Raw genomic sequence first — 13,266 nt, 5'->3', positions numbered from 1 at the left:
TCAGACTCATGACCGTGAGATCACGACCTGAGCCAAAATCAAGAGTCGACGCATAACCGACGGAGCCGCCCGGGTGCCCCTATAATCAATATTTTTAAGAATTGCTGAGAAGTGTAGTACTTTTTTCTGATTACATCTTTGAAATCCAACGTGTATTTGACACAATTTACACTAGCCACAAGCGGCCAGTGGCTGCCATACTGATCAGAGCAGCTCTAGAGCTTAAATTGGGCCATCATGTGCTAGAAAAAACATCAGAAGGTCTGTCTTCAAAGTCCCGTGTGACCTGAGGCTCTTCCCTTCTTAAATCATTACGAGTCATAAACGTTTGTGGCTGAGGGTGATTTCTCAACTGGAAAAACATTTCGTCACAGCTCTCGTCTCTTTTCAACTAATGCTAACAAAGAGCCACCTGCTCTCAGAGCCCTCTCACCCTGTCATAAGCCACACTCTCTCTCCTCCTTGTGGCCAAAGGCCTACATCTCCTCCTCTGCTCCATCTTCCATGTCCCTCTCACATTCTGAATAGGCACACCACCTCCAGGCACATCTCACATCTAGTTCTCACCCCTGAACGCCTGTAAACTGAATTGTGATAGCACATTGCTGCAAACCTCCGGCAGCTTTATAACGCCACTCAGTAGCTGCAAGCAAAGCAGTCCAGGCAGGGAAGTCCTCTTAGCCACAGTGCTTCAGTAACACATCCGTGCCCTTTGGCTTTCTCATCTGTCTTGCAGTTTTTGTTGTCGTTGTTGTTTTCACAAACACAGCTACAAAAACTATTGTGAAATGTATACCCTCCTATCCCGCCTATCCTTCTTTAATTATAGGGCCCTAAAAAGTTTTCTGGGTATAAATTTTACTCAAGAAAAACCTCAGAGGATGTTATCCAAGGGATACTCCACCAGAAGAAATCCAAATCTGGCATACATTAGCATCCATGCTGTTCCAGGTTATTTTGGAGTATCTTGGGAATTGCAGACATTTAGCTTAAAGGTCCTTCGTAGGTCCTTTTACAGATGGCAGTTTTATGATGCTTTATGCTATAACAAGAAGCTAATAAATGGGGGTACTTACCCCTTCCCCTCTCATCTGACACCAGAAGAAAGTAGCCACTGGGTTTCTCGGAGCATCCTCACTGTTCTTGGCACGAGATGATGCCAGCAAGTGAAAGTTGCTAAGTGCTGGCTTTTAGAAAGAAAATGAGATGCATGCGTTAGGTCTCAGCGTGACTTAAGGAAAGTGCCAAGTTCAGTATTTTTTAAATATTCTCACCATAGGGACAGGAGGGGTAAAAAAGGTGTCAGAATAATCTATATCCAAAGGCTTTTTAATTGTGACTTGACCGTAGTTTTCATCTGCTGGTTTTATTAAACTCCTGCACACTAGGAAAGAATACACACGTTAGCAGGTATGACCCCTACTGGCATTCTCTACGGGCATTGGGATGGAGGACTGCAGAGTGCAGACCTTTTAAGGCATTATTTAAGGTTCTCCTCAACTGTCCACACCGCACATTGATTTTCTGTCACAGCTCTATGTCTGGAGGGCTGGTACTCGCCATTGATCCACAGAGAGCATTTTTAGTGCATCAAAGAGGTACGGAAGGTGAGACTCCAAGGGAAAGACAAGAACCATGCTTTTAGGGAGGGACATGGCTCAGCAGTGTAAAAGTCACATCAAATATTAAGCTGAACTTGAGATTTTTTTTTAATGTTCTGAAATCTGTTGACATATGAGACTCAATGGGACACAAAAAAGGAAGGGATTATTAGCTCTTCTAATGGAAAAACTCCCCCTAACGGAATGGAGCAAGCTGCAGGAACTGATAAATTGAATTCTGCATTTATCTTTTTGTGGAGGACTTGAGTGTTGTAAATCACAAGCGTCCAGGCTGTGAAGTTCAATCAGTCAAGATGCTATGTTAAGAAGTCAAGGTCAATCCAAGGACAAGCTGGTCAGCTTTGCTCCACTGTCAAGGGTTGTCCCACGAACTCTAAGATGGATCCGTGCTGTTCTCAGGAGCAGGAAGTAGCTGACTTCATGGGATTTATTACAGTAAAGGGCAAAACTGCTCTGGAGAAAAGAGCTGCCCACCTCCCAGGCCGGAACGCCAAAGCCCATGGAAATTCTATGCATCCAAAGGGTTAGATGCAGGCTCGCTATATTAGTCAGATCAGGCCACCATAACACAATGCCACAGACTGGGTGGCTTACCAGCAGAAATCTGTCACCATTTCAGAGGCCACAAGTCCAAGATCAGAGTGCCAGCATGGTAGGGTTTTGGTAAAATATCTATTCCTGGCAAAGAGGGATTTGTTTACCATATGTTCACCTGGCCTTTCCTTGGTGGGTGTGTTTATGGGAAAGAGAGATGGCTGATGGCTCTTCCACTCCTTATAAAACCACCAATCCTCTCAGCATTAAGACTCCACATTTCAGCTCATTTAATTTCAATTACCTCCTAACTGATGCATGTGCTATCTCCAAATGCAGTCACATTGGGGGTTAGGGCTTCAGCATATGAATTGGTGGGTGGGGGCAGGGAAACACAATTCAGTCCAGAGATCTTCCCTTCCTTATACAGCCTTCTCTCACCTCCCTAAATGGACACAGACTTCACTTAAAAAAAAAAAAAAAAAAAAGAAAGGAAAGGAAAGGAAAGGAAAGAAAAAAGAAAGAGGATATCTTTTCTTCTTTGAGTGAGATGTTTAGACACCTTTTACCCAAACTTTTTTCTGGATACTAATAGAGTTACATGTGTACGTGAGTAATGAAAAGATAATCCACTTATACCTAAGCGGATAACTAACTCAACTCATGAAGGTTGTGAAGACAAAAATCAAGGCTAAAGGAAGACCATTATGAATCTAAAACGTGAGTTTCCAATATCATGACTTACATAGTTCCTGGTACTAAATAGACCCTCACTGTTGAAAGAAAGAATGAATGAATATTTTTCTAATAACGGAAGAAGACTAATATTAATTGAAATCAAAGCCAGAAATGGCCTCATTCATCAATGCTTATTCAAGACTAAAGTTGACCTAAAATGAGTTTTCTTTTAAAATCGGGATTTCAGAATATAAAACTGTAGCATTTCAAATACGGATAATTACATTTCTTATCAAATGCACTGGTTCTTGTAAAATAATTCAGTTTAATATATATCCAGCTTAATTAAAATTTATAAGTGGTTGTGGACCAAACCAAGTGTATCTTAATTAAATCTGAACATGGCTCACAGATGTTAAGGTTGACCCCAATTTTAATAGAGGAGAAGGAAATACAATCATTAGGGACTTGGCTGAGTAATTTTGGTCAGGTGGAAAGCAAGATGAATGGGAGGCCAAGACAGTCTCTTCTTTTTTTTTTTTAAGTATATTTATTTATTTGAAAGAGAGAGCACATGAGCAAAAGCAGGGGAGGGGCAGAAAGAGACTGAGAGAGAGAGAGAATCCCAAGCAGGCTCTGCACTGTCAGTGTAGAGCCCAATGCAGGGCTCGAACTCTGAACTGCGAGATCACAACCTGACCTGAAATGAAGAGTCGGACGCTTAACCAACTAAGCCACCCCGGTGCCTCGACAGTCCCTTCTACTTAAGGCTGGAAAGTAAATGACCCGCTAGCTAGAACATACAGAAAGATGGCATAACCTGCCCAGCCAGCCACTGAAATGGAAGTAGGCAGCTATAGGGTGAACACTGAAGTCAATCATCAAGTAACCAACCCACATGTGATAAGGGAGGAGGGGGACTTGCTCTGGAAACTCACACATCCTAGAATTTTCCAGTCAGTTCTGCCACTGTTCAAACTAATCAGGAATGGAGACAGAGAAGGAGACAGAGTCAGGCCAACACTGAAGAATGAGGGTCCACACCAATAAGATTACCGGATAAAATAGAGAGTGCCCAGTTTGCTTAGAATTTCAGATGAACAATGAATAATTCTTTGCATACTTATGGTACGTCCCATGCAATAGACATCCTGTATTTTTTTTTTCCGCTGAATTTGGCAACCCTCTCTGCACGAACCATCTCAGAGCTGTAACAAAAAGCTTGTCAGGGACTTTCCTGTAATTCCAATATAAACCACAATATTGGTTGACCAGCCATCTGAAATGGTAACCGCACACCTGAATCACGCTGTTGCCAGCCCTTGGAGGGGGCAGGGAGAGACAGCCTGCATTTTAACATTCTTGTCTTTCCAATCTGCCTGGTCCTGGTTGGGAGTCCTTCTTTTTAATGTATCTCCCTGAGAGCAGCCCAGACCCGGAGGAACATGACAGTCAGAGGGAACTACGCTGGTCAGAAAATCAATCTAGAAGCATTTATTTCAGGTCTCTTTTGTAAACAAGGCTATGCTGGTGATCACATCTGAAACAAAAACAGACAGCACTTACCCGCTCCAGGAAAGACCCTGGGCAGGTAGAGAAACTAAGGCCCTACACGGAGAAGGAGGTGGTCTTCCCAAGGTTTAGGTGGCTCTTAACTGGCAAAGCTAAGAGTGTTAAACTACTCAATTATCCTTCCACAAGCTTTTCAGCACGTAATAAAGTTTATAAATGTTACAGCCCCTCTGAAAAAAAATTAATCCTTTCCAATGTGGATGCTCAGGAAAGATTGACATGGGTTAAAACATATTCATTTATTCACTGATTTCATTCACCAATATTTTTTGTTATGAGTTCTGTGCCCAGCACCGTTGCAGATGCTGAGCCCACGGATGCAATGCCTGCCTGTAAACAGACTGACCCGACGCTCCCCGCACTCTTTCCTGTCTCTGCTGGGCACGGCCAGACTACATTTCCCAGCCTGCCTTGCAGCTCTGCGGCCCTGTGACTGAGCAGTAGCCAGTGGAATGGGGGCAGGAAGTGACGACGGGTGTTCCCAGCCCAGGTCCATTGAAAATCTTCCGCGTGAAATCCTCCATCTGTCTCCCTCCCCTGGCTGCCAGATGGAGGCAGAGGGTCCCACAGCGAGCCCCAGCAAAGGAAGGAGGAGACCCCAAATGGGCACCTGGAAGGCTTGTACCCCAAAGAGTCACATGGAACAGACATTTGGAAAAAGTGAATAATCTTCCACTGCGCGAAATCACAGAGGTGTAGAAGTTACTTGTTACAATAGTGAACTACCCTGATGCACTGCCTTGGTAGGATTTACAAGGGAAGTCAGGTAATAGACCAACACACAAATGAAAACAGATATGATTACAAGTTAATTACGACCTGTGAGTGTTCTTCAGGAACAACCAGAGTGCAGCAATGAAGCATAACAGATGAGCAAGGAGGCTGCTTTGGACATGGCTAGTAATGAGCCAATTAGAATAAGGATGGCAAGAGGAACATTGGGTGCTTATGGAGCATTCCCTCCATGGCAGGCCTTGGGATAAGCACTTTATCCACTTAAACTCATCTGCTCTCATGACAAGCCTACAAGGTGGGGATTATCAGTATCTTCATTTTACAGACAAAAATAAGGATGCTTGGGGCCAGCATATATTCTGATTGGTTGAAGTCTATGCTATAGCAGTTATTAAGTCATTTTAATGCTGGCCCTAGGTTAGGGGATGATGGGCGGGTGTAATTTTGGGTAGAGCAGGGGCTGATTTTGCCAACTAAGGGGAGATTTCGCCAACTAAGAGACCTTTGACAACGTCTGGAGCCATTTTTAGTTGTCAAACTTGGCGTGGGGGGATGCTACTGACGTCTACTTGGAAGAAGCCAGGGACGCTACTAAACACTCTATAATACATATGTCAGACCCCCACGACAAAGAATTATGCAGTCCCGAGTGTCAGCAGGGCCAAGGTTGAGAAGTCCTGAGGGACGGAGAAGAGTGTGCGCAATGCTCCTAGGGCAGAAGAGTCCCAGCACAGCCAGTGGTAAGTGTACATGAGACAGAGGAGAACAAGCTGGGCAGAGGGGAACAAGAGTACCCTGTAAGTGATGGCGGGAGCTGGGATTTTACCTTATAGAGGATAGAACAGAAAAGGGGTCAGAGTCATAACGCTGCTATGGTGGTCCGGGTGAGATGTCAAGAAAGTTGGAATAGGGGCGCCTGGGTGGCTCAGTCGGTTGAGCGACCGACTTGGGCTCAGGTCATGATCTCACGGTTTGTGAGTTCGAGCCTGGTGTCGGGCTCTGTGCTGACAGCTCAGAGGCTGGAGCCTGCTTCGGATTCTGTGTCTCCCTCTCTCTCTGCCCCTCCCCAACTCATTCTCATTCTCATTCTCTCTCTCAAAAATAAACATTTAAACAAAAAAAGAATTTTGGAACAAAGAGAAGTGGAGAGGTGGAGAAAAGCAAATGTACCCTTGTGGGGGATATGGGATATGGCAGGATATATGGATGGTTTGCACAGGGAGGGGGATGGGGAAGCAGCCTCGGTGGGCAGCTGGCTGGTGGGGGTGTCGTTTACTGATTATGGAAAGGAAGGACGACATGACAACTCTGAGACCAGACTGTGAGCCAACAGACCAGATGTATCAGAGGCAGGGCTCTCAGGTTCACATCACATCGTTTGGGCTAGAGACTGATGTGTGGAGGTCAGGAGAACAAATCTGACCTCTCAAGGGCAGAGAGAGTAGGGAGATGAAAAGTGAGCCGTAGGGCCCTCGAACAGTTGCAGTTGGGGAGAATCAGAGGAACAAGAGATGGGAAAAAGAAAGACGCCAGATCAGAAGAAATCCTGAAGTGTGAGAGAGGGTCTTCCAGAAAAAGAGTCATCCTCTGTTCCAATTCGAGTGAGAAACAGAATGAAACGGAATGTGGAGACCACCGGTGAACTTGAAGAGAGCCAGTCAAAACAGAAGTGGGTGAAAACCAGAGGAGAAGGTTCTGCCATCGTAAACAAACGGAGACAGCGTGTGTATACAATTCTTACGAGATCGCGGATGTCTGCTGCGAAACGGGGCAGAATGATGGGGCGCTAACTGCAGCAGGAGAGGGTCAAAGAAGACTTAAGTGGATCAGAAAAAACCACAGCCTGTTTGCGTGCTGTGAAAAATATGCTGGCGGAGAGAAACTGAAGTCGCAGGAAGGAAGGAAGGAAAGGAACACGAAGTGAGTTAAATCCTTGAGAAAACAGCAGGAATGGTGGCCTCTGGACAACAGAGGCCTAGGGACGGAGAAAGGACAAGGACTCCCAGGGCTGGTAGGCCTCTAGATTTGATGGTGCTAAATTAAGATGCTTCCACCTAGGGGCAGTCGGTTAAGCATCCGACTTCAGCTCAGGTCATGATCTCATGGTCTGCAAGTTGGAGCCCTGCATTGGGCTCTGTGCTGACAGCTCGGAGCCTGGAGCCTGCTTTGGATTCTGTGTCTCCCTCTCTCTCTGCCCCTCCCCTGCTCATGCTCTGTCTCTCTCTGTCTCAAAAATAAATAGAAACATTACAAAATTAAATTAAATTAAATTAAAAAAAGATGCTTCCATCTAATTCCTTCTATTTCCATCTAGTTAGCTGATGACCTGGCTGTGGAAGGGATGGGAAGGAAGAGAGGCTTGGAGATTTAAGGAGAAGAATTGAGGCATGAAATAGTTATCCCAGAGAATGGAGAGCAGATATTCCATGGCGGGAAAAAAAAAAAAAAAAAGAGAAAGATTTGGTGGGCAGTCTTGGGAAGTCACTGGAAGTTTGAAACCATGATCGTGAAGTGAATTGAATCAGCTGGGTTGTCCGAAATTCTACAGCAACACCTGACAGGTCAGATGCAGACGTAGCCAGAGAAAACGCTGTGTGTTTCCGAGATTGGAGCGTGATCAATATAGCGGACTCCCCAGTGCGCCCCCAAGCCTTTGGACCCAGTCCCTTGCTATCTGGACCACAGACCTCGCTTTCTGCTCCCATCCTCTCCAGTCCCCCCGGTTGCAACTGCACCAAGCACTGAATCTTTATCCAGCAGGGTGACAGCATAGTCTGGCTCTTTCTCCATGTCCCCCAGCTCCATTTTTTTTTTTTTTTTCTTTTTGGTATAAACTTTATAAATCTATACACGGGGACTCACTTAGCTTTTGATAGGCAAAGACAAGTCATTGACTTTCAAACACCTCTTTCTCTTTCAAAAGGCCCAATTCTTGCAAATCAATAGCCTTAAATCACAAGACTATTGTCTCTTCATAAATTCTAAAAGCCGTCTAAGACACTCAAGCAGTAAGATAGGCGCAGTGTTCGCTGCCCTTGGCTTTCATGACAAAAGAAGGAGGAAGTCCCCACCCCGTGGAAACCTGAGAGCAAGGAAAAGTAGGTGTGAAAAGCACCAAAAGGTGTGTGTCTGGAGGTATACTACGCTGGTGAATAAATGAAAACTGCTATTTTCCCGTAACAGTAGTTGAATGGTTCGTGCACAAATATGTTTATTATATGCTGGGGCGCCTGCAGGGCTCAGCTGGTTAAGTGTCCGACTTCAGCGCAAGTCATGGTCTCACGGTTCATGGGTTTGAGCCCCACATTGGGCTCTGCGCTGAAGCCTGCTTCAGATTCTGTGTCTCCTTTCTCTCTCTCTGCCCCTCCTCTGCTCGCTGTTTCTGTCTCTGTCTCTCTCTCTCTCTCTCTCAAAAATAAATAAACATTTAAAAAAACATACGTTATGTGCTTATACAATGGTTGGTCCCAGTTGTGAATGTATGTGCATGTGTGTGTTTGCTTAGAAACGAAGGCAGGACTGCCTCTGGAGTGTAGATGAGCGGGCAGTAGGATCCTGAGTAATATATGGATTTCTGAACTCTTCAAACACTCTGCCCTTGACATGTATTTTAGTTACCGTTAGAAAGAAATCGTAGATATACTTTTTAAAAAGAATGATCAAAGTAAAATAAAATTGTTGAAACGGGGCTTTTGCATGTGTTGGCATTCTGAATCACACTTCTGTCACAGCGGAGAAAACCAACGCCAAGGGAGCTGCCAGCAAGTGTAGAGGGTCAGGGACAAACCAGGTCTGCACCCTCCTTCGTGTTGTCTCCAGGGCTCAGGGCACGTGGCAGAAAGCACCTAGCGAATCTCTAGGTCGCTGTGACGCTTTCCAGTCCAAGCGTGGATTCCCGAGGATATCGCCAGCCCGGGGCTTCCGCGCCTTCTTCTCCAGGCTCCAGTTCCAGAGGAGGTGAGTTTCCAAAAGCAAGACACTTTAAAAATCCTACCGTGCCACCAGAGGCCCTGGTCAAGTCTCAGAGCTGGATTCATTCTGAACCACCCCCCAAGTCTGAGAACTGCCTGGTGTGGTAGCTGAATAATGACCCCCAAGATGTCCACGTACCAGTCCCCAGGCCGTGTGAATACATTGCCTTCTATGTCAAAAGAACCCTGCAGACGTGTCTGCAGATCTTGAGACGGAGGGACGATCCTGGGTTATCCAGGTGGGCCCAGGCTTGTAAACAGATCGGAGGTAGCCAAGGAATGAATGGCCTTAGAAGCTGGAAGCACCAAGGACAGGTTATGCCCTGGAGCCTCGAGCAGGAACCAGCCCTGTCGACATCTTGATTTTAGCCAGCTGAGACGCCTTTCAGATTTCTGTAATCCCTGGAACTGTAACAGGATAAATATGTGCTGTTTTGAACCACTAAGTTTGTGGCAATTTGCTATAGCAGCCAAAGGGGGGGGAAAGATACCTGACACAAAGCCAGAGAGAGGCCCCACCCCTCCATGCCCCCTGTCCCGATGGGATAATGGCTAGAGTCTTCAGCAAGCTCTTGCCTGTTACGGCGCTGCAGGGCTGCTCGGGGTTCATGGCCATTCACACATGTGCCTGCAGGGTCTGGATCAACAGAGGGCACTGAGCAAGGAGCACAGACCCTGTCTTCCTTTTGATTGTACTCGCTTCTGGAGCAGGAAGTGCTGAAAGCCTATCCTCGTTATCAAGAGGTCAAGATTTGGCAATTTGTGGCTACTATCTTCTCAATCAGGGGGCAGCGACTGAAATTCAAAAGGCAGTTGCACAAAAGGCATCACGGGAGCCCGGTGACTCCGGGCTTGGGTCTTACAGGCTGCCGTCCCACCCTGGCCTCCTTCCTAATGACCCATCCGGTGTCGTGTAGGGCATCCTTTAAATAGCTTGCATTTCCAGCTTTTCATCTGTAAGATCAGGATTAATTATGCCTTCTCTCCAGGGATGCTATAAAACCTTAAATAAAGTCTGTGCTAATTTTCACACCATGATCAGCCAATGATGTGAGCACAACCTGACCGATGAGGGCTCCCAACACCTCTCAGGTGAGAGAGTGGTGCATTGTCACCTAATTTGTGACACCTCGCCAGGGGTGGAGCAGAGGATGGGAAAGCTGGACTGTTCTGGGCAAGAGAGAACCTACAGTCGCTGGCTGGCTGGCTCCCCTCCCCACCATACTCAGCTGCGATGTCTTCACGTTTAGCTAAAAGAATATTTCTTAAAGTGAAATGCGGGTAGAAGCCCAACACCCAACAAGTAAAAGCCATGAATGTGGGGTTATTTGGGTTGGCGTGAGACACAGATCTCAGTGCCTGGCTGGTCCCCTCTGGCTGCCCCAGACTCTCAGAAAAACCTTCATAAGGCTCAGGGGAGCTGATCAACAAAAGCCCCGTCCCCGTCTGTTCACAGGGAGGTGAGAGCCAGGGGTCCCACCGACTCCAGAATATTTTTAATGACAACAGAGACCTTTCATGTGAAAAAACAGAGCCTTAGAATTATTGTCTCATTGGGCAAATGTCAGACTAGTACCGGAGCGTGAATTATGGAGCAAAGGGAGCCACAAGCATCCGATAAATTGACGCCTTGTTTCACGTCACCCCCGTCACCTGACTTGCGGCCCCGCGCTCTCTACATCAAACCACATGGCCCCTCACGCCTTCTCACACTACAGCGTGTTTTCTCCTCTCTGCATCCCTGATTTGCCACTTCTAGAGCTTAACCCCTCTGGCTTTCCTTCCACTCTTCTCACACCCAGCTTTCGTGCAGTCCTGTGCGCCTTAAAGACCCGTCTTTCTCCTGTGTGCCTTCCAGTCGGCTTCCCCATAAATACAGGGTAGTAGGAAATAAATGATGGTATATCCCAAGCACAGTGCCATGTGTTAACTAAGGAAAGGTCAGAGGAAAAGAAATCTGAAAAATAACACGACTTATAAAATGCATGGGTTGCATACACAAGTAGCTTTTAACAAGCGCAGATCTTGAGTGGGGTCCTGAATGGTTTCTGGGGGTGCGTCCTGGCACCTTGTCATAGCTCTTATTGTTCTCTTTCTGCTCCCGGGTGGTGCCGCTACCACTCGGCCCTTGGCTCACTACACCTCCCCCTTGGGTCCTCCACCGCCACCCTGTTCTACCAGCACGACAGGGCTCTTTCCCAGCGGCAGGTAGACATTAAGGTGCGGAAGGAGACGTGAAAGGCAGAACGACACCCAGCGGAGAATGTCTGCCTGGTACGGTCAGAAGAATAGCAAACGCATGTGGAAATAGATGAAAACCAGTCAAATGGGAAAAGCAAAGTCTGTTTATCCCGAACTTGCTAGAGCAAGGGAGTTGGCCGCCGTCACTCGAGCTTCGGCAGAGACTCAAAGGCAGGCAGAGGGGCAGCAAAGCTTCACAGGGGAAACCAGGGGTGGCTTCAGTGTGCCCTGATGGGAGGCTGTGGGCACGGGGGAGCTGGGGGCGGGCTCAGTGGAAGGCGGGCATCCTATGTGATTGGTCAAAGGTCCACATGGGGCTTCTCCGATTAGACCTAAGTCAGGGTGAGAACAAAAGTTAGGGGAGGTGCCAGTTATTAATCAAGTCCTGGCCATTTGGGGCTATTGATGGGATTATTGCTTGGTTTCCTGGATTACTACTAGAGATAGTGGTCTGACTTACAGCAGGCTGGCTTCCTGGGCTGGTATGGGGATACTGGGTTGGTTGCCTGGGCAGGTTGCTACAGGTTGTGGGTCAGAGTTCTATTTATATATATATATATATATATATATATATATATATATATATATATATATATATATATGGTCTGGCCAGCGTCCACTGTGTATTCAGTCCCCCAGGCAAGCAAAACAAGCAGTCATATATACGCCGTCCACATCCGCCTCCAGGGGACAGGAGAGTGCAACGGGTTGACTGATGGCCCCTCCAGAAGTATGTCCGTATTCTAATCCTGAGTATCCATTTGGAAAAGAAGATCTTTACAGGTGTGATTAAGTTAAGGGTCTGGAGAGGAGATCATCCTAGATTACCCAGGTGGGCTCTTCATTCAACGACAGTGTCCCTAAAGGAGACAGATGAGGAGGAGACCAAGAGAGGAGGAACAGACCATGTGAAGACGGAGGCAGGGACTGGAGGGACACAGCCACAAGCCAAGGAACTTCTGGAGCCACCAAAACCTGGAAGAGGTGAGGAGAGATCCTCTCCTACAGCTATCAAGGGGCGTGGCCCTACTGACACATTGATCTTGTACTTTTGGCCTCCAGCACTGGGAGAGAATAAATTTATGCTGTTTTCAGGGACAGAATTCATGGTGGGTTATTACAGCAGAGGGGTTCCAGGACGCACGGGCATCATAACCCCCTTCCTCCAGGTCTGCTTCGCCTAAGGAGGAGACACAAGAAAAAAGGATGTTCCCCATATCAAATACCCAAAATATGCAAAAGAAAACTGAAACATTCAAAATTTGGGTATTCCAAAATAACTTTACATTTCATACAAAGAAAAATATCCAGATTTTTATTTCTTTGGCTTTTTATAAATATAGGCTCTCTTTGGTATGTGGTCAACAGTCCCTCGAGGGTGTATCTGTGGCTATTTACTTAAAAATGCACAGCAGCTAATACCATTTATACGTAGGTGATTAATAATAAACTTATTGAAAGAGCTTATTCACAACACCAGGGTAATATGCATGACAGGGACATTCATAACAGGGCATAACGGGCCAGAACATGTTACCTGAGAAACTAACTCATATTAGCGTATTTAAGACTGGGCAAATTACCATCTTCGTACGTTCTCCCACCCCCCGGAGTTTCTCTCTCCCCTCTTCCTCGTCCTGCATCCTAGTCACTTCTGAGTTAGCCTTAGTATTTTAGAAGCAAAAAAACGTGTCTATGTTGCATTTATTTCCAAGTTAAAACCCCCAACCCTTCAAATTCTGGATTGATCGCCACTTTTCCCCATGCAACACCCTTGTCATATTAATCCTTTGTCCCTGATTAACTCTAGTAGCGTCTTTGTTTTCAAGCAATAGTGTCTAGAGATGTGATTAGCACGTATAACAAATGCTCTCGGGAATTCACAGCAAGCCCCTCTCCACTCAGCATTCAGT

The 13,266-nt window shown here is 46.4% G+C and overlaps 1 protein-coding gene across 2 annotated transcripts in view; it reads right to left on the bottom strand.

Moving 5' to 3' along the window:
• ATPSCKMT (ATP synthase c subunit lysine N-methyltransferase) overlaps positions 1 to 13,266 on the bottom strand; it is a 334,726-nt gene that overhangs the window by 101,551 nt on the left and 219,909 nt on the right. For both annotated transcript variants that reach the window (XR_006206496.1, XR_006206497.1), the window contains exon 7: positions 1,077 to 1,187. The gene's annotated coding sequence lies outside the window, so the exon portion shown is untranslated. The remainder of the gene's footprint in view (positions 1 to 1,076; positions 1,188 to 13,266) is intronic.

The sequence above is a fragment of the Panthera leo genome, chromosome A1, assembly GCF_018350215.1.
Source record: "Panthera leo isolate Ple1 chromosome A1, P.leo_Ple1_pat1.1, whole genome shotgun sequence".
Taxonomy (NCBI): domain Eukaryota; kingdom Metazoa; phylum Chordata; class Mammalia; order Carnivora; family Felidae; genus Panthera; species Panthera leo.
The sequence above is the reverse complement of the archived record's forward strand: the minus strand, read 5'-3'. Positions and strand labels throughout refer to the sequence as shown.